The following is a 22,995-nucleotide window of genomic DNA, read 5'->3' on the forward strand; positions in this document are numbered from 1 at the left end:
TTTTTCTTATACGAAGAATACGGGAAAAACGAGAAACAAAAGTTGCAACGAGCTAATTATACGAGCATTCTTCACCGATCGATTCGTGCATTTTTCTCAGTTTATTATTAAACGAACGAACGACACTTTCGAAGAATCGACGACGAAGTTAGAAACTTTGCGTTATTACCTTTGATACGTTATTATTTTAAAATAATCAAGCCTTCGCGTGACCAATCTGTGATTTTTCGGAGATTTATGTGGCTTACTCACGTTATGTGCAATGTTACCTTACGAAACGAGATAAGAATGATAAAAGAATTATTAGAATATTACGACGTTGAGTTATGTCTACCTGCCCTTTACTTTAAAGTAATATCTCACGTGCAATTCTAAATCGAGTTTTAGGTAAGTTGTAGACGAACCTTGTATACACGATGCTGCATTTATTTTTACTTTACTACATTTTTCTCTTTCTCACTCTTTTTACCCTAGAATTTTTAGCCTAGAACAAACAATCCGCCTAATTTACAAAGAAAACGACAGATATTCTCTTTCGACGTTATTGATATTTCTTTCTTAGATCCATCGTAATAACCAAATTAACTTCGCTGCCAACCTCGACCAATTTCGTTCTTCAAGTTCATCGATCTCGTTATTACTCTAATTTCATCACCGACCTTATTCGCGAAAATTCTAATTTCTCCATATTATTCCCTTTATCTTCTGTCTTTGTTCTACATTTTCCATGAGAAGTACCCTAAACGCTGCGATTCTTTTTCGCGGAAAAAAGCAGAACGAACAAAGGGTAAGCGAAGCGGAGGAAAGAAACGAGAGGCGAAACGAAAGGAGGAATTATTTCGAAGAAATCAGAGGCACAGGATGCACGGTGCCCTATCCGGATGATTAATCGATCGGTGAAGTGTCCTCGATTTTGCGTATCGCTCGACGAAGAATCGTGAGGAGCCCGAGGGGTCGCGGTATGACGTCGAGGGCGCGCAACAAGGGATATCTAAGTAAGCAAATCGCACCAGGAGTCCGTGCAGCGGGATAATTAATCGGACCGGGTCTGGATAAGCTTTTCGTCTCCGGCTCTTATTGTCTCGTTTCGCTTGTCCTCGAGCGGTCGCCGTGTAAATGGGGGCTTTAATTGCTCAAAGGGAATCGTTAGGCCAAATCTGCTTTCCTGAACGCGCTATCCTTCTCTGTGATCGAGAGGTTTTTCAGAGAAGAAAGGAACGAGCGAAAAGAAAGGGAAGATAGGGAAGTAAATAGAAAATAGTAGAAAGAAGGACAATCGAACGTTGTCTCTTTCCTTTTTTTCCCCTCTTCTTCTTTTTCCTTTTTTTTTTTTTTTGTGTGTAGTTGAAGATCGAAGCCAGTGATTTTTTGCGCGATGATTTCTTTTCTTCCGTTATTTGTAGCAATTATGGAATTTACATATGACGCCAATTTCGTTGATAATATTACTTACTTCCGAATCGTCGGAAAGAAGCCAGTGCTTAAACGAAGTTTCTCGGCTTTTGAAATTTGAAAGGAAGAAAATCTGCCTCTCCTTCGTGTTGCGGTTTCTAATTAATGAAAACTATTTCATCACGTACACCGACGAAAAGTGGAGGCCCGTGTTTTTAAACGAGGTCACGATGCGAAGAAACTCCGTTCTTTCTATACGTATAATACCTTTTTCCTTTCTGTTCGAGCGTATACGCTGGATGCGAGTGAGAAACGACTAACATAGAAACGCGGAAGATACAAACGGCATCAACTGCGCGGATAAAAGTTTCGTGGGAAACGTTGGTACAAGAGAGAGTTGGGTAAACAATATAAAGTACGACCAACTTTGATATTAAATGTAATTAACTGATTTAGTTTCATAGCGTCATAGTTTCTAGAATATGAAATTTTCTAAGTAGCAAGTTTGACTTTCAAAATTTCCAGTTGCACGAGAGATGTACGTACCGGGTCATTTAGACAGTTCGTAGCACAAACTGTTTCCAACGATAGCGAAGATACAACAGCGATGTACGACGATACCTGTTTAGACGAGTTTTAACTAATTTCGGTTAATATTGGATGTACGTCGTGCGTGTTGCGCGAAAACACACGCTACATCCGATAATTGTTATTTATTATGTATGCGCATAATTACTATATCGATATCTATATCTTCGTTCATCGATGTCTCTTCGACGAAGAAAGACGCGCAACCTGCGAACTGTGCAAAGTTCAGCCGACGGTGAAGCGCATCGTCGATAGTTGCGGAAGACACGTCGCGAATAGACAACGGTCCAGCGTCTTGAGAAGAAAACCGCCTTGAGAGAAAATTTAAAGGACGACGAATCGAACCAAAAACCGTCACCACTGTTCGAAACGTACTAAACTATACGACAAATTTGAGGAAACTGTAAATCTCACCCTTCGGTCGCTAATAGCCAATACAAGTTAAATAATTGAAATAAAAGAAGTATCTACTACCAAGTATTACCAAGGCGAAGAAACCAAAACTTTGGGACAAAAGATAAGAAACGAACTTTGTTCGAATTATGTAACTACGTTTAACAAAAAGCAAATGAAACGTAATCTAATAAGATGTTGGGTAACACTTGGATTCGACGACTGCATACCATACGCGTGGCATTGATTCAATTGATCGAACACAACACGCGGTCGACGTTCCGCGACATATTTTTCTAGTTTTTTCCGTTAACTTGCTTTTATTTCGAAAAGATCCGCTTGCCGATCTAACGTAATCGTAGAAATGTTCGATTCGGCTCGAGTCAGAAGAAGATTGACTCGGCCATTTAATTGTATCGACATCGTGTTCCGCAAGAAACGCCTTAATTTAGAGGAACGATTTAGCTCATTATCGCGTTGAGACGACCACTCTGTTGGCATTTTTTCGTTTGTAAATGACAAACGAAAGAAACCGTCCATAGTTTCTTTTGTGTGTATTAGCGGACCAGCAGCGTCATACGAAGAACAAACTTATTTCATCGCGTTACCATCGCCAAGTGTCACTGTTCGTTTCAGATATTTAACATGAAAAATTAACGCATCTTTGTCTATGGAGTATTATCTCTTAATGGTTTTAACGGTCGGATTATCACTCTGTACTAGTTGCAACGTTCCATTAAATATACTAACGGATATATACGTATTCAAAGGACTGTTAAAATAACGCATTCAAGACTACAGTAGAATTTAACCTCCACTGCGTTCGTTGAAACGAAATTTTAGTTAGCGTCTGATCGAATCGGCTTCCGCTGACTGAATATACTTGTTTGAACGCGAACTTATCGTTTGAACGAAAGATCATAAGTAGCGGAGAGAATCAGCGAATTCCTATTAAACGAACAGTAGTTATACGAGCTGTTTATTCTCTGACGGATTCAAAAGCAAATGGAATTCTACGATAAATGGAAAAGCCTGTCTTCCATTTTGCGCACCTGACACTTTCACACGCCATTGTTCCTTCGCATCGCACATTCACTTACTAAAATTAAACTTCGTTTTAAAACATTCTAATTTCAGTTGCCGCGTTTATTGGCGGCACGAACGTTCGGAAATTAATATAAAGATCTTTCGCTAATGTCAACCTGTAGTACGTGAAAATTATATTTCTATATTTATATCTTCAAATTCACTCGTAAGATAACAAAATTGTACGCGTCGAGTCGCCTTTTCCAAAACAATATTCCGATCAATAACGCGATCGTTAGAGTCTATGAACGTCTCATCTGGTCGGCTTGTCCTTGCTTACGATGAAAGAGGGAAAACTTGCACTGTTCACCATCCACTGATCACCGAGATCGTTCGTTATACCGAGGAATAACACGTGTTTCCGTCGCTGCTAGTCTACGCGGTAGACTCCTTTTTAGAATAATTCCTTTGAAACGATTTCTCGCGATACAGTATTATACAAAGTCTATCTATCTTTTTCTAAGTATTATACGTTATTTCAAAAGCGATTAGATTTACATTAAGATTTCATGTAACGTATCCGTAATAGGAAGAACTCGTTCGTCGTTATCCGATATTGCGGTCGATCAATTTCTCGAATACCGATAATCGGAATATAATATTAGTTATGGCTTTTCCTTGTGACTAACGGAGAAAATGTTCTACTCGTTGCTGCTTTCACTCTATATAATAATCTATGTAACAACGTTACGTTCCTGGTTCTATGTAACAGTGTTCGGTTCTTTAGGAGCATGATCTTTTTCGTACGACTTTTCATACACAGCGGATAATAACGTTTTATATTCGTTGGGTACAAAAGGTGTAAAGGAGGTATAAGAGGTCTAATCTACTTAATCTACCTTGATGTATTAAAACGAGATGCTGTCAATGAGAATTGATTACGTATACTTGGAAGTTGAAGCCGAGAGATCGAACGCATTGCTCTAATGCAACCTAATCGAATAATACATCGTTGACAAACGAGTATGCGTCTTTTTCTTCGTCTGTAGGAACAATGATCGATATCGAAGTATTCAGAATTGGATTATTATTTACGGAGAATTAGCGTACCATTATTCGGTGGTAATATTCATGCACTTACTACGGTTAATATTTAATCTATATACGGTTAATATTTAATCTAATATTTAAAAGACTTTTATCGCGTAAAGAAGAACGACGTTAAAGCATGTTGCTGTACTTTTTAAAAGTTTGATAAAAGATCTTTTCCAAAACATTGCTTGCACGCGTAGCAGGCAGAATAAATAATACATCTGGCAGATTCTGATTTAAAATGCGAGGTACATTAATGTTTGAAGACCACTCGGGAAACACGCGAATCCATTTTTATCGATCTTTTTTAGTAGAATGCCACTTGATAGCTAAAAGCAAGTATTTTAATATGACAAAAAAATGGAAGTAACCTGTTACGTCCAAGGATATAGCTACCTAAGCTTTTTAAATCCCCGAAGCTTTATGAAAATACCAATGGCGTAATCAATGTTTCGTAAAACGTTCAAGAGAATGGTAAAAATATACGTTTAATTTAGAAACTAAATGAGAAAAGGAAAGAGATTTACTCTACAAATATAAAAAAAGCGATGGCAATTTTCCACCCAGTACCTATTATTTTTTTATCTATTTGCGATCCATAAACGGATCCTTCCATTCGAGTTCCGACTTTGGCTCGCTTCCGGCCACATCTCCATTCACCGTATCTCATTTTATCCTACCTCCTATACTATTTTCATCTATCTTCCCGCCTTCGTAACCTCGCTGGTTTAGAATTAAAACCCCCCCAAAAAAAAATTTGTCACAGACCCGAAATTCGAATTGAACTTGAACTCGAACATCAGGCAAGTATCAGGCACAAACATAAAGGTAAACGTATCTCTTGGACCTATCGTTTTTGGTACGTCGTATTCTAATATATGTACGATGCAAGATTCTCGACGCTATTTACGAATACCACGGCGCTGCGGACTGTAAAAGAATCGGCGGTGCGCGCTAGTCGCTCGCGAAGCGGATCTACCGATTACGCGGGTGTTTTATGGTACGATGTCTGACGGCGGCGCGGCATACCGGTGCAATAAGAGCGTCGAACGCGTTCAGCTGATCGATGCGGGCAACGAGAACGTGCAGAAGGAAGAAAAGAGCCGCGGCATTTCTATGACGACCAGTGCCGGATGTGTGCTTATGCGCATGCCGAATTCGATCGATGCTCACGTTCATTGACTTTGCCAAGATATTCGATGGCTTTCGCGCGTTCGAGTTACGACGAACGAGCCGAAATAAAAGGACGAACTCCGAACTTTCGCCGATATTCGTTTATACTCGCTACTTCTCTTATTTATTCTATTTTGTATTACGTTACGTTGCTTGTTTACACGCACGCGCGCACGCACACGTGGATCACGCTGTACAAATAATCCGCCCATTAGCTACAAAGTTCGACCTACATTTCGATTACGTTCGAATATTCTGCTTCCGCGTGACATTTCATTCGAGCCACGTGTATCGTCGATGACTTTTATTCGTTTTATACGCACAGGAAATATCAGTGTTCTGGGTGGAAAATCGGTGATTTATACGTTTAGTTTAACGCGTTGATACTTCTTATACGTATTTAAATTTGAAAATATCCAAGTTCGTGTCTCTGAGAAATTTAATCGTACCATTTACATATTTGGTCCTCTGTAACGTCAGAGTATAATATCTGCGATTATATCGCCTCTGTGGTCCAAATCCTCTACATATATATATAGCATGTGGTTCATTGTGCATATTTAGCTGTGACAGGAGTAACGGTGAGCTGGTTCTGTTCCTTTAATTAGATATTTAGGCGTATTTATAATTTTTTAATAATTAGTTCTTGCAATTAGTTTAATATCATCTGTCTTCTTCTTTCTGTTGTAGTACACGTTTTCGATTAGAAACCGATAGGACAAAAGTGAGATAAAGGATAGAAATGATAAAGATCATCTGTCATACTATAACTTTCCTTCTGTGAAAAAAGCGATCTATTCTTCTGTATCGTGTTTCTTCGTAGCGATATCTGGAATGGTTATGGAATTAGCGTTACTACGTTTCGCGCGATATAAATTTTTATTTAAAGAAATACGTGCTTCAACGTTTAAACGGAAGTTGATACGAGATCGGTTCGTGTCCTTGAGTCGGATAAAGGAAACGCAGAATTGTCCTGGAAATAAGCAATTTTCAGTGGTATGATAAATGTTTTGTGCATTAGGAAAATGATGGTTCTTTGTTGGACGCGCTTCCTCGTTTGTAAACTCGTTACTCGGTGTCGTGTTTGTTCACAGTGGCTCTTCTTAAAAGACGACTCGACGTACATTTACAAAAGATGAAACGTTTTACGTATTTCGATTTGTTGGCTCAAAGACGAGGAAAATAAATTTCTTTAAAAATTTTATTTCGTCTTATTTTATCGTAATTTTTTGCCATACGCTTACGACGTAGTATCGCTTCAAAGTACAGACAAAGGATGGAAGTTTAAAGGATAAATCAGACGTTGGAAGCGAAGGAAAAACTCTAACATAGAGTATCGTATACTCGACAACGTTGAATTTCTATCGTACGCTATGAAGAAGAGATCGTCGATTTTGATGAAATTTTGTCCGACGAATCTAGAGCGAAAATAAATCGACCCATATTCGCCCGCTTTTGTCGATACTCGTTATTCGAGAAGATATTTAATATTTAATCTTTTCATTTCCAGAAATACTAGATTGCTTAATCGTATCGCGACGGTTGTTGTAGCGGAGGCATATGTTCTTGAACTACTTTCACACGAGTTCAAATCTTTTCGCGTTTTATATCGTTTTTCTTCTTTCATTTGTTTTTCTACGGATATATTTCGTACGCTTTTATGCTTTTTATTTTTTAATATATTCTTATTCGTTATTTCTTCCTTCGTTTCTTTTAAATGTATCATTTTCGACGAAACGAACGCGTTATCTTGAAAACGTATTTGGCTAACATCAACAAAAATTGATCTATCGAATATTAATTTTCTCATGTTGCAAGAATATCGAATCGTCTCTTTAAAGATTGGTACGGGTAGCCGACGATCGATCGAAGAACGTATCTCTGTTGCATCTTCTCTGCTCGATGATTCGCGGCCGGCCTGTAAGACTTTAACGAATCCAACCGAATTTTGTAGTCTTTTTATAAGATTGTTCGCTCGGTGAAAGAAGCGAGTGTCGCAAGATCGCGGCAATAGAGAGTACCACGTGGCGGAATAATTTCTAACGTTGATGCACGGTTTCATCGGTAAAAATGCTATTAAAGAAAGGGTCCGTTTGCTCGTCCCATATTTAATATCTTTCCAAATGACGAAATATAGGTCGACTTATTTTTGCCGCAGATTCGTCAGAAAAAATTGTATCGTAATCGATGACCCGACTACTTTTGTCCTCTTCTTGTTAGCCCGTACGGCACGTGTAAAGCTAAAATATCGATTTTCTTCTTATATGTACGATTTTCTAATTAGACTAATTTGCGCATGTCCACGTGCAATTTGAAAGTGGAGCAAACTGCATTTACATCGCGACCGATATTTTGGTAAATCTGAGAGTCGGAGATGAAATCTCGAAACGATGCTCCTCGAAACGATGCAATCGTTATCCGATAACTGAATTAATTTGGTTTAGTTAGCCTATTTGCGGAGATTACGTTTCGGTTTGTAGCTTCTTTAATCATCGAATTGATAATTAATCGCGAATAGATTTCATAATTGATTCGGTTTGTTCTTTGCGGATGAGGATCGCACGAAAATACAACGCTACGCTAAAAACAACAGATCCTCGAGTAATTGAATCATTAAGATCGGAGTATTAGATATTTGAGCGACAAGTTAAACTTGTCTTTCGCGATCGATGTCGCATGGTAGTAATGTTGCAAAATTCGTTTTGCGTTTAAGCTTCTTCTATTCTAATTCTAATTCTTCCTATTAAATAAGAAAATGTGAGCACGAGAAGAGTGTGCGCGAAATTAGACGAACCGCGTAACGGATTGAAAAGCCTCGAGGAACTCGAGCAAGTATTCAGTACGGAACAAAGTAGAGAAAGCTTGCTGAAATGTATGAAATCGGCAGACATATGGGACGAGGTCTAGACGTAAGCGGAACCTTCGCTAAACGCTAAAACAAAAGACCGTATTGTCGATGCGACGTTGAATGGAAGAAGACAAGAGAAGAAGAAGTATCGAAAGAGAAAGAAAACGTTTAAAAGTGTACAGTGGCTACAAGGAGAATTTCTACGCGTTTTTCTCTTCCAACGAACCATTTTTTCCATCGAGTTCTACCTCTTATTCCCGTAGTATCAAATTCTCGCAGTGGTACGAAAATACGCGTGATATTGGATATTAAACGATATTGCGTTTAACGACTACTAACGACTGTTGCATTTTAATTACCTACTAGGTTCTAAATGCAATAACACAAATAAAACGACGTGCAAATACTTTCCGCAGCGACTGTATGTCGGTAAAAATACAAAACCGAATAAAGATTCGCCGCCTACTCGTGGATAATCACATTACCGCGACTAGTTGATTACCGTCAATCCGTTAATATTATTAACGGCTAAATTACTATGCACGATGATCCAGGAAGAAACTATAGAGCAAAGACCTCGATCGGTCCGAATGTACGTTTCACAAAAATCGATTCGCGAATCGCATACCGATCGAGATGTACGAACACGTCGTATATTAACCAACGTGGATATCGCGAGATTCGAAGGTGCGTTATTATTCGATGCGAGCAACCGACCCGTAATTACGTACGGAGCAATAATTAATCACTCGCTGGTCCGTCGAGCACGATGTCTCTCGGAGGGATGGCCGACGCGTCAGTTCGCGACGCCTTATCCCAGTTTCTGATTTCGACGACACCGGAAATAGTTTCGATGGGTTCGGTGCTCGTGCCGATACGCCTTCGGCCCGCTCGAACGTTTCACGACCGGTCTGCCAATCACGTTCGCCATTTCTAATAGCTGATCGTAATTTCGAAATGGTTTTTGCGAAACGTCGCTCTTTATGTATACTCTTTATTATTATTATTATTTGGAAGCAGACAAGATTTTGCTCGTGCTATGATTCAATATAAAATATAGGGAGACATTTTGCTCGTGTAAAAACGCGAACATCTATTTTAGATTTCGTACGTTCCGAATGTTTGGAATATTTACAGCATAGAGGATAATTTAACGTTTTCGTAAGTGGCGAATATTTAGACTCGATGATTGAAATGTTTTCTAAATTTTTCGTAGAGTTCAGAACTGGAACATCGGAATCGAAATAGCAGTCTCCGAAAGACTAATGACAGAATAGTTTGTCGAGGCGTTGCTTATTTTCAAAAGTTTTCCCGAGTCTCGAATTCGACCGTCTATTTTAACACGCGTTACAAATTGTCTCACGACAGTTCGAACGTATCGAATGCAAATTTTTCCTAGAGACATGTAAACACTGAAATTTATATTTACGATCCGGTTTATATTTGCATATTTATACGTTTACTTTTCATCCGGCAAAGGTAAAGTACAGAGTTAATGGCATGTAATTTTTCCGAAGAAACACGAACGTTAAGGTTCGTTCGTAAGTTTCGCTAAGTGTTAATAAGATTTGCCAAAAGATGTGTTCGTCGCGTTCGTCTTTCGTGGCAAAATCGATTATAAAATAACCACGAGCGGTTCTTGGACGATTCAGACTTTTTATTAAGAATTCGACTACGATTCTATTCCTCGACGGAACTTGCCGAAAATATCGCCAGAGTATTATTACAATAACGCGTTGTACAATATCAGAACCACGTTAAGACGACAGGATCGATTTTTAAACCACTCTGGCCGTATAATAACGGTATCGACCTTGCTTTCGACCAATTAAAGCGTCATCCGCGTTAGAAACCGAGTGGAAAACTCGAATAATATCCAGAGTTGCAGGAAATTAATAGCCTCGCCGTTGATCCATAGACGGGAGCAAGGTCGGGGGTATTTCGATCGGGCCGTCGGCGGTTCGTCCGTTTAATTCAGAACCGCAACAACCACGGTATTTGCAGTATCGCTAGCCAGAACGTAGACAGTGCATATTTTACAAAAGATCCTTTCGAACATGCAGCAACGCGCACGTTATTCATACTTTGCGTTCGCATAACGGTCGCGCGCTGTGGCGTACTGCATCTTGCTAATCGTATGCAAACGAGTCGCGATTCTTCTTCCTAACGACTTTCGTGTCAGTTCGGATAATTGAAAAACCATGCGCGGAACGTTCAACTCGTACGAGTATAAATCGCTCGCATCGACGGAGTTGTATCGATACGTCGGTCGTTTCGACGTATCGAAACGATGTTGCTTCGTAATTAGGAAAATTCGCAACATTTACGATTTGGCGATGCTTTTGCGCACGTTCGGAAACTGTTGGGCTTTGTGATTATGGTTTTTGCGTCGTTGGAATTATTATTTTACCACGCGGATATTTATACTGTCACGCGGCGGAGTAATTTAAGTTGCTTGAGAATTACGATTTAAGTTGATTAAGATCGAGAGATCTGCGTTTAGTTTGAAGAAATGGCGCGCTGCATTCTTCCGACCAACGAAATAAATACAGGAAACGATACGCGACACGTCCGTATTTGCTAGATAATTTTCTTATGGATTCTCGAATCTTTACGAGTATATACGGTGTCTTAGAGGCAAACGCGCGTTTAAAAGTCTGTCTACTCGCATTTCACGGTTTAACGTTCCTTTCGCAACTTCTCGATCGTAATTTTTTACGAAATCTTTTACAACTCTATCGTTTCATCGAGATTCGTCGAATTCGTATCTAATGGCACGTTTTGAGAATTCTCTCTCTCTGATTTCCTTCGAAAGATACAAACGAATATGCATGCAGTTCCTGCGAGAAAAGCCAACAACTATCTCGTTCTTTTTCGAATTACGTTCCTCGTCGACGATTTCTTATTTTTATGGTTCTTGTATAATAGAAGTAGATAGAAATGTAAATTTTAATTGGCAGCTGTTCCGCCGTAAATGACATAGTCGTTTTTGGATGAATTATTTCTGGCATTTGACGATTTATACACGTAGAATATTTAGTATCATGTTTCAACGTTTAAACTAAATTTGAATAAACAAATTTTAATTAACTCCTAGTTAAAGGTACCTCTTTGTAGTTTGTGCAAGATATTCCGATTGCGAAACTACGTTTAACGCTCTTTCGTTGCGATACTTTGCTCTCATAAAACAATATAATTGACAGTCTTTTACGACTCGTTAGAACAGTTACGCTAGCGTAATTCCGATAATTAAAAAATATTCGCAGACACAGTTACACGGTGGAATTAATTGGAACGCGCTAGCCATTCCTTAATAATCTTTTCGGATTCTTCTTAAAATTAGAAATTTATTCCACGAATTTTTTACTCTCTCGACGCGTATTTCAATTAAAGCTCGAACCGTGTAATTGCTATAGTTGGGCCGCGATTAACAGCAATGGTATAAACATCAAAATTTTTATGCGCGGCTATTAAATCGAAGCGACGGCTGTTATTAGAAAAAAGTACGATTATCGTTTCCGTGAAACTCGTCGATAGATAATGCGACCCGTTAAATCAAAGAATCGTTCTATCGTGCCACGACGTAGAACGATAATCACTTCGTGGTCACGGTTGCAAGGTCTGCAAGGACGCGATCTACCGCAAAGTTCGGATATTTGAACGCAAAGCGTAAATCGTTTTATTGCTAATTTCTGTAAACTGTGCGGTAACTTTTAATTTCGCGATAGTTCTCGCGAAAGGAGCAACACCTAAAGTCGATCCAATTATTTTAGACAAATATTTTTTTCATAAACCACTATCACGAACGATATAAAAACGATAACGAGTTTTGTCGATTTTTGTTGCGAGTTACAGCTGCTTTTAATTTTCCGGAAAATTTTCCGGCGATCCTTGTGCTCTCTTTGCGTTTCCTTGTTTGATCGCAAATATTTTTCCGAACCGTATTTTCCGAACAAATCGCTCGGCAAAAGCAGCGTTCGTTAAGTATTTCCAACTGAGCGTCATTTGCAAAGGAACTCGAGCAATAACTTTAGAAGAAGGTAGAACAGTCGCGCGTATTAGGCCAAGTGGTTCTACGAAGCATTATTATTTCTGTTTGTCCAAGTCATCGCTAAACTCGAGTCTACCCTACTTACAACCTCCGCTAGCTCCGATAATTCTAATCGCAAGCAACGATCACTGTCAACCCAAGCGCGACGCCCATTACCAATAAAATCAACCGATAAAGTCGAACTTTCACGACATTCGTTGCGACTTTGTACTCCATCGTTGGCCGTCGTCACGCGTCGATCGTAATCGATCACACCTTTCGGTCGAACCTCGCGAAATTTGTAAATATTTTCGTCGCTGTAGGAAGTTGTATTAAATGTCCCACTTTTCGAAAGGTCAAGGGGTTACGACACGGTTTCGATATCAAAATCATAGCGTTACGTTGTATAAAATATATCAAAGGGCATATCCTACTGTATAGCGTATGCGATATATCGAAAGTAATTTCAATGTACAAAGTACGTAATAACGTAAATACGTAATAAGTACAAAGTAAAATAACTCCAAAATAGCTACTCAGGCGCACATTTTCCACGTAGTACGTCCTAATGGCCGCACATTCCTTCCTTCGCTATTTTGTCATCTCTTTCGCCCGCTCGAACAAATTCCATTAATTTTTTTTAGCACATACTTGATCGCTTCTATCCAAAAGCTTGCATATTGCATGCTATGCAAAAGAGGCAAATTAGCCTCGAACCTCGGTCTTCGGCTCGTTCGATCCTCCCGTATACTTCCAGTACTTGAAATTCCGTTACTTGCAAGAATCGCGTCAAATTCTCGTCCACGCGTCTCGATAGAGGAACGATCATCGTCCGGTTGACGAATACGCGCTAACCAAACTCTCTCTCTCTCTCTCTCTCTCTCTCTCTCTCTCTATGTCTCTTTCGAAAAACAGCAGCATAAATAATCCCAAGTGATAACGCGTAATTAGTACGGTTTTAAATTCCAAATCGAGAAAAAGAGAAAAAGGAAATAAATAAAAAATGAAAAATGCTAGAAGAAGACGCGTTCGCGTTTCGGATTAGACGAGCAACGGAACGAAAAGCCGGGCTCTTTAAAAAGTAACGTCCACTTCTTTGTAGGGCCATTTTCGAGGCGAAACGAAGCCCCGAGATCGCGCTCCATTGGCAGACGGTCGGACATTTTAATTCAACGGCGAGCTGCAACGCACACGGACACGCGGCCTGCGCGGCTAACAGCACACAGAAGCCTGGCAATCATTTCGGAGCGCATGAATAAGTGATCGGGCCGCGCTCTGCTCGATTCCCTCGTTTCTAGCGTCGGGACAGACACAGCGTCGCCAACACGACCTCGCTTTCCTTCCTTCCTCCCCCTTTCTCCTCCGGCTGTTCCCCGCTTTCCGCGTCTCTCTCTTCCACCACCAACCTTCCAACCCCTTTTCCACCTTCTTTCCAATCCTCCCCCTTCTACCTTGAAATTCTCTAGCTTTCTCACCCCCTCCAACGCCTCCTTTCCACCAACCCTACCTTTCGCCCGGTCGTACACGCTTCTTTCCTCGTTCCACGTCTTTAGACCGTCTCTTTTCATCGTCACGCTCGGTCGCTCCTCCGTGACACGTCATTTATACATGTATAACCCTCTGCCCGTGTTCACCTTCCTTTTCTTACCAGTTCTTTGCGCGTTCCTCGCTTTTTCTTTCTCGCTCCCCCCGTCTTCTACTCTCGCACGGTTCTCCTTTCTTCTCGCACCTCCGCCCTTTCGTCATCCTCCGTCTCTTTCTTCGTTGCAGCTTCTTTCGCTATTTCGCCGTCTCGTTCCACTTTACAGCCGTTCCCCGTCTTTCGCTCTTGCCTGTCTTCCCAAACGTTTCTTCTCCGTCACGCTTACACCCCTTTCGGTATATCTGCCTCGTTCGCTTTTACGGATTTTCCATCTTTCACCGCCGCGCGTTCACCGCTCTTCCTTCGTCCTCCCTCCTTCGCCCTTTCGTTACCTCTGTCCCTTTCCCTTTTATACCATCTCCATTACCGTCTTTCGCTCTGTCTCGCGATAGCTCGTCCCTCGTCTTCTTCTTTCGTCTTTTTGTCGCTTTCTTCTTCCTTTTTTTCTTCCTCTTTCGCGCAGATACTTTCCGCTCTTCCTGGCAGGTTGTTCGCCGCACGGTCACCTCGCCTCTTCCGTGTCGCCGGCTGTCCCTCCAGCGAATCGCGTCTCCGTCTCTTTCCATTCTACTCGCTTCCCTCTTGTGGCGGCTCCCTTGGCCGCGTGTTCGGTACACAGTAGCTCGAGGCACACGAGGCCGGTCTTTACGGCTCGCTCACCCGCAACATCCTTTAGAATCTGGCTTGCCTTGGAAAACGGTTCTCTCTTCTTCGTAACAGGTGCCTCGCTCTTCTTTTTTTCCTCTCCTCTTCGCGCATTCGCGATTTTCCCTCGTCACACGGTTTTTCAACGCTCGCTTTTCAACGTTCAACCGTGGCTATATTTTTATTGACGCTCGTTCGCCGAGATTCGCGAGATAGTTGATTCGACGTCGATAACCGCGGGCGTTATTAAAACCAGGTCAAGATAATGGTGACACTGGTAATGACGTTTTTTGTTCGGCTATGTTAGGCTCGTGCGCCAATACAAACATGGATTTTGAAGAATATTTGACGAAACACTCGGCTTATTTAAAGGGCCATTCGGTCCGTTTAAGAACAATCGCTTTTATACGGCTACATTTCGCATTTAGTACGTTATAATGGCTAGAATTGTACAGTTACTACGTTAATGCTAATTACTAGTTAATTTTATAATCGTTGTCTCGCTACCACAAATTACGGGCAAATGAAAAAATTCTTTCGAGTATAGTAAGTGGTCTAATAAGGTGTGCTAATAAAATAGCGATAAAGAAATTCCTTATCTACTAGTAAAAAATTTCATTAATGCGAAAGAAATTCCTTTCGAAGTTACGGTTAGGTATGTTTTTAATGCAATCCCCTATTCCATTTCCACTTTCTTACAAAAGAGAAATAAGAAATTTTAACGTCCGTAATAACGTTCTATTCGGCAAATTGCACGGAAACGCGAACCAAGCGTTTGATTCGACTCGTACAAGATAAAAGGGAAAACGTATAATCTTGAATTTCGATTTCTCCAACGATACTCTCCGAATGATATAAATAATTAACTCGCAACTGTACGCAAATTGGATCAGCGATTCGATCTCTCCAAATTTGTATTTTCGTTGAAAAATACTTGTACGCTCGAGTCGACGAATAATCGCGTAACACGGATGAATATCCCGGAGCTTTCTCAGATCTTTCGAAAACTATTTAACAACAGCACCGTAACGCATAACCGCAAACGTGAGAAACGTTTAGCCGATCTTGTTTATACAGACGTATCTCGTCTTACGCTTAAAGAACGTTAAATTGCTCGATTCGAGACAACGAATTAATCTCGGGAAAGTTAAGATTCTAAAAGTTAATACGACGTTAAATTTCATCGCGCGGCGTCCATCGAACGCCGTAGATTCTCAGAAATTATCTTCCTTTCTTTTTTTTTTTATTTCGACGTCGCGTTCTCCGTACGAGCCGAGCTGTTCTATACATGGAATTTACGGGTGTATCAGGTTCGTCGCGGAATTGTACAACTTTCCACCCGACGGAATAGAACGGTGGACGTACGGTGCATTCTTTATGAGAACGGTTGACCAGAACGACACGATGCACTTGGAAATACCGCGTAAGCACCTTATACTTTTCCCCGGAGTTCCAAATGGGCGACGTTTCGCTCCGAAATTGGATGAATACGGTGGATGACGGTTTTTTCGGCCGTTTAATAATAAAATGGTATCGATGCCGCGGTTCATTCCCAGTGTAAATATTAATTCGCGTTCGTAAACGTCGAGTCGCGATGAAAATTCGAAACTTTTGTTTCGCCTCGCGTCGCGATTGTTCGATCGATCGACCGCTAAGAATATTATTATACTCACGCTAAAGAACGCTTTATACCGAGCGTTTTATAAAACGTCGATAAGAATTACAGGTTGACGATTTTTACCGGTATTCGTGACAGAAGTTCGGACGTTAAGTTTATTTCGGTAGGACGTGTTACGTTACGACATTTAACCGTCGCGGAAGATAAAAATAAATTAAATCGATAGGTTCGTCGATGATACAGGGTTTCCTTTTCGTGGAACTTTTTCCCAATTCGAGCGGCGTATACCATTATCGATTGCCGCCTTTAATCGAGAAAAATATCCGTCACGAGTTACGAATTATTACTAATTACGTTACGTTATTTTTACTTTCCTTCTAATTCTCCGTCCTATAATATCGCATTAATTTTTACGTTCCGATAAAATTCACGCACCTCTGCCACTATATCGCACTGTCTATCAAATTATACGTAAATCTTTGCGCGCGTAAAATTCCATCGTTACTCTACGTCGCGTAACTTAGACATCAGAAGCAGCACTGTCACACGTACAGCGAATCGCGAAAGTACATGCACTTTCGCGATCGTTAACGATCGATGTTCTTCGACGAAGATTATCGTTGACGATATTATTTAACGATTACGAACTCTGCGATGTTTAACGACAGGAATATACATCGTCGCGATTAAGCTTCTGACTGGTGTAACAGATCGTTAAAAAGTAGCAATTCACGTTGTAACGTAAATGGAAATTTAAGCAAATCGGTGAGTAACCGCAGGTATACGAATACTCGTACGCCTTACCGAATAACATAGTTGTCCAGAAAACGCTCCTCTTCTCTCCTCCGCGTCGAAAACCATCTTTCACGGACGATCCTTTTCCACTCGTCGCGGTGAAAACTCACCTTAACCCTTCGACTCTGCATATCGCACCGGCACAGTAACCTTCAAAATTCGTCAAACTTTGCCGCCACTGACTACTGTCTAAGCTCCCTTGGTAAAACACTTTCGACGAAACGGCGAATATCTTGGAAATCGGCTTGATATCGGTATTACGATGAATCTTCGATGTTAAAAGAACAAAATACACCGCATGCTCAATTTGCACACCGAGCAAGTTCAAAGTTTACGAGGCTTACTACGATTGGGCGGAGTTGAAACTCAAATGAACCGAATATTCGATGTCTTCTAAGTAGAATTTTCATCTTATTACCATAAATTTGTATTCTTTGCACCGACGAGGCGTACGTGGATTAATTAATTACATTCTTTTGAAAAATGCAGCTGTAAACAGTTAAGAACTAGGGCGACGATATATACGCGGTGTCCTGTTTTCATTTTTCCACGCAATTATCTCCCAAAGTACTCGTTGTCGTAAAAAAAAAGTTTCCCGCGAAACTTGGTCTGTTTCAAAATTCTCGTTCTTACGACGATCGCCGCAGCTTTGTCTAGATGAAGGCGTTCTCGAGATTTCAAGGTGACCTTTGTTTATACGTTCTTTTTTATACACCGTTCGATGTAATTTCTAATTGCCCATAAACGAGTGCTAAGGCAGTGCTATATCTGAAAATGCTTGGTTCAAAAGATATTTCGACGTTGATCTCGTCGAATCGAGAGTACGAAAGACGCGTAGCCATAAAATCACCGCGCTTGTGTCTTCTTTCGTCTGGCATACGACAAGTTTTGCAAGATCAAAGTCGAAATACCTTTCAAACTAATCATTTCTGATACGTCTGGTGTACAAAAAAAATGTACGCTTGGAATCTCGAAGGCGCGCGTCCATCTAGATAAGACTTTGCGACCATCGCGAGACGTCGCTCTCGCGGAAACTTTTAACGCTGTAAGTTTTACTCGAAACATTTTTTACGATAACGAATACTTTGGAGGACGATTACGCGGAGAGATTAAAACGAGACACCCTGTATAAACGTCGCGCTCTTTGGACAACTCGGATTCAAGGCGTTAAATGTTCAGAGCCGGACAAAACGATCGCAAGTACGCGTAATCCGTCACGATTGCATCGAGCAAAAGCGTGCAAACGACGGAGAAGAGAAAGACGCGAAGGAAAGAAGAAACGAGACTAGAGTGTACAGAGCGAGGTATAGAAAGAAGCGTGACTAGGGTCGGCCCTGTTCCTTTATAACGATGCACGGACATCGGCGATGCATACGGTGACTCGTCCTCCTGGTTCACCCGGGAGTCTAGGGTCGCTTTTTCACCAGGAGCTGCGAAATTAATATTAATGAACGTAAAAGTACGACGTTTTATGCCGGTACGAAGGGGGCAGGGGCGAGACTGCGAACGTTCCAGCTAAGAACCAAACTCTTCTTCGCTTTATTGCGCGTAAAGTCCACGTTTTCTGAAACGCTCGCCTATCGTTCTGGATACGTTTAACGAACAATACCGCGATTTGCACACGTACCGAACCCGTGAATAATTTTCTCTTCGTACGTATTTGCCCGCTCGTCGTGCTACTCGCCGTACTTGGAAATTCCTCGAACAGACTTTCGTCCGGGTTCGCGATCGAAACAATTTGAACGTTAAATCAAGCGAATAAGAGTAACTTTCAGCGATCCTGTGCGACACACCGAGCTCTTTCTCTAAGATAATTTTCTTCATTTTCGGCGGATGGACAAAGTCGATGTGGATCGTTGAGACGATTTCTTCGATACTCGGAGCGGACAAAGTCTAGATATCAGTTCTCAGACATATACCGCGGAAACGTTTTGCTTGGGATTGGATAAATATCGGAAGGAAAACGAGAGGGAATATTTATATTGGACGTTTAGGTATAAAAATGTTATATGCGCTTGCTAGGTTGAAGCGGATTTCGCGTAATTAAATAGATATCGATGCAAAACGAAGGAGAAAAGGGAGAAAAGTTCGATCAAATTTGTAATCTCCGTATTTTGAAATAGAACACTAATCTAATTATCATAGTTCACTCGCGTTTTCTTATAGAACATGTTATGAATTTAAATTACGTATTGGAACACTTGGCGGCATACGTGAAAGTTGAACAGTCGATTCGCTACAACTGTCGGTTTTAGATATCACCGTTTAAATTAAACGTGATAATCATTCAAGAGGATACAACGTATGGTGTACTTTATGCAGGTACAGCGATACTCTAAAAGGCAGGAAATCTAAATATTCCATTTATTTACTCGTGTTTATAAAAACACAAATTTACATAAACCGGCGACAAAGTAGCATTCGAACGTTTAAAGCCTTCGCCTTCGAAGCTACCGCACGATTTCCATCCAATCTCCTTCTTCTTCCCTCGAAACGGATACTTTAATCTTCCTCGCTGAAAGCAACTAACTAGAAGCTGGTAGAACAACTGGAAATCGGAACGCCGAACGGGAAAAAGTTGCGGATCGATGCTTCGACGTAAACATTCGCGAGAAATCATTGGAAGAAGCATTTGCGACCGTTTCGTTCTCCTTCTTCCAACGTAATTTTCGCCAGCGTTTCTCGCAGACAGACCGCGTTATTAGGAAAATGGCCTGACGTGTCCCTGAACGTGTTCTACGTTTTGCTCGTGGGGTATAAGAACGCTTTTCGTTATTTCTCGCGCGACGAAAGCAAAGAAAGGGAAAGGGAGGAAGAAGAACGGAGATACGCCAGGGAGAAAAGTTTCGCTCGCAGCGATCGAGGACAAGCGTAGGCGATAGGTCCACGTTTTACGATCGAAGAAATAAACGAGAGCGAGCGCGGAGGCCACGATGAATAATAAAAGCGTGCGAGGTCAAACTAATTGTAATATAAAGTTACGCGGTCGGTGCCATGTGCTCGATCCTCACATTCATTTCACCGGCTGTGATCTATATGCATCGATCGACGAGCCGTGCTTTTACTTTCTGCACCAGGCCGCATAATAATCCGGTCTCTCGATTCTTTTCCGGTATACGTGCACACGGAGGAAACCGCAGGCAAAGCCATAATCGGTCGATCAAGTTGCCGACCGAATAAAAAATTCGCTTCTTCGTTCGCCATTTTATTTTTGATGGAAATAGATTCGGTCGAGGATCGAGACTGATGATCGCGTGGACAAACTTTTAAACGATATATACCGTTATACTATGGTAGCGACAACTACCAGCAATTACGATTTTATTGTATAAAACGACGTTCGATACGCGACGATCCGATAGCATTTAATAACGCATAGAGTTTTATCATTTTTAACGTGCCTTAGAAGGAAATTGTGCGTAGATGAAAATCGAAGTTTGTTACGAAACATCGGTACACCGTGGAATTTTTGCTTTGCGAAATCTTTACGTACTTTTCAATTTTCCCAATTGGCGAAGATCGTAAACTAAGTAGAACGATTGATGTTATTACGCTAACGTGTTTTGCGACGATAGCACTCGAGTAAATCACAATTTAATTTTATGAAAAATGAAATTTATGTCTCGAAATACGAAATTTTAAGTGCCTGGAAGGTCCATTGATCTCGACGATGCTGTCATGGAATAGTGGAGAACGAAATGTATTTAACAGGCTATCGTACCTGTAACGCGTACTTGCGTAATAGTATGCTTTCGAACCATTTGATAGCAATCTATAATCGCACTTGTACGTACGCGCAAAATTACGATCGCCGATGGCAAATTGCATTCTCGCTGAATAATTAATCGCGTAATTGAATAGACATACAAACTGTTCCATAATTAATAGTAACGCAATTAAGAAAGCTACGCGAAAAGCGAACGTGGAAGAAAAGCGTTTACCACGAAAGATCGTATCGTTCTTTTACGATTGTAAGCCGATTAAACGATATAAATTTAATACGGGAAATACAATTTATCAGAGTAATAGCTCTGTATAATTGTTTCTCGTTACGATACAGCGTTATTGGTAACAAATCCTACGCGTGTTTCGTCTGCTTTGTCAAATCGCTATCTCTTCCCTTACGGTATATCGTTCGACCAATCTTCCGTTAATTACAAACCAATATTCGCTCCATCACTTCCACCGATATCGCTGTTTATCCCCCGACTATCATTTACCATTTTGCTCCCTTTCCATATTAAAATTTACATTACGCTGATCGGTATACGTTTAAACGATGTTTCGAGCGTTCGGCGGCCCAAGTTGTTCCGTTTAATCTACCAACGACAGAAGTCTGCGCGAATCAGGGACGTAAAGAGGATTTTCGTAATTTTAAAGAAAGAAAGTTCACTACAGCGCCATAAACGTTTTAATTTCTTCGAAGTTGTGAAAATTGCGGCATCCAGGCCGAAGAAAATATAGCGCGGCTGCTTCCCGGTGTAAAATAAAGGTTACGTAGATCCTTGCAACTCTCTTTCGTAATTGCGATATTAAAAGTAGAATTCAGTTCGAAAAAATGTTGCAAGCACGGCGGTCGACGTCGACGCTTGGTAAGTTGATCGCGTCACCGATCAGTTTCGATTCCAACGTTACCTCCTTAACGCGCGATGTCGCCTGAGAAACGTGGTACGTCGATCGGGCCAAACGGAAACAACACGCGCACATATATTTTCTTGAAAGGTATTGGAAAATTCTAAAAATATCTTCGAAAAGAATATTAAGCGTCGTGGAGGACGGTGAAAGTTCTGCTAACGTCGGAAAAAGCGATTTGACGGATATTTTAAACAGCGATGGGCATAGAATACGAATACAAATGGAGCGCGAAAATATCGCCAACATCGATCGGCGTTGACTCTTGCTACGAGACATCAAAAATACGAATCGACCGCAAAAATATTAAATCGATGTTAAATATTGATTGCCGTTGATCCTTAGGTTAATCTCGTTCCGTGTTATCGTGCGATCAAACGTATTCCAGTTAGCCGAGTTATATTTATCCGACCGTGAACTTCTTGCGTCGTTCAGCCATACCAAGAATCTCATGCTGGCCACCCTCTGCTAATCGCTAAACGCTCTCGTAGAACAGATTAGCCTAATCGATCAACCGGACCAACTAGTTGAAACACAGTCGAAAACACGTACGTACGAAACTAGCTCGTCCGTTAGCGATCCCGTTATAAATCGCAGCTGGACGTCGGCGAAGGTGTTTCCTTGGAAAACGTCTGGTACGAGGGAAATAACTATTTGGCAGCGGAAATTGCGCTGCGTGTACGCGCCTCGCTGTTGACCCGCATTTCTCGCCGCGACGCGTCGCTATCCACCTAATTAGTTGTCGCATCTGAAACACCGAATACGTCTCGAACTCGAATCGTTTCGAACACGATTCGAAGCTTGAAATACTCTCGAAAGCGTTGCTAAGTGTCAACGAGTCGTGCATTTACGATAATTTCGACTTTCCAGGCGTTTTTTTTTTTGGATAATTTACGTCGATTATATCGCTTGGGGGAAAGTCGTCGTGATGCGCGTAATCGAGATAGTTGCGCAAATTTACGTTTTTATCGACAGAATTGAAAAAAATGGAAGCTGCGCCGAGATGATTTGCTTCGTTTATTAAATATCAGGTCGAGTAATAAGTTTATTCGTGAGTTTTCTTTTAAAGAGCGCGTCGTGTTTTTATTGCTTTCGTGTAAAATCTACGTAATCAAGGAGTA

The 22,995-nt window shown here is 41.0% G+C and overlaps 1 protein-coding gene across 3 annotated transcripts in view; it reads left to right on the forward strand.

Moving 5' to 3' along the window:
• LOC117159472 (protein couch potato) overlaps positions 1-22,995 on the forward strand; it is a 183,701-nt gene that overhangs the window by 29,569 nt on the left and 131,137 nt on the right. The gene's annotated exons all lie outside the window — the stretch shown is intronic.

Source organism: Bombus vancouverensis, chromosome 1 (assembly GCF_051014615.1).
Source record: "Bombus vancouverensis nearcticus chromosome 1, iyBomVanc1_principal, whole genome shotgun sequence".
NCBI lineage: Eukaryota > Metazoa > Arthropoda > Insecta > Hymenoptera > Apidae > Bombus > Bombus vancouverensis.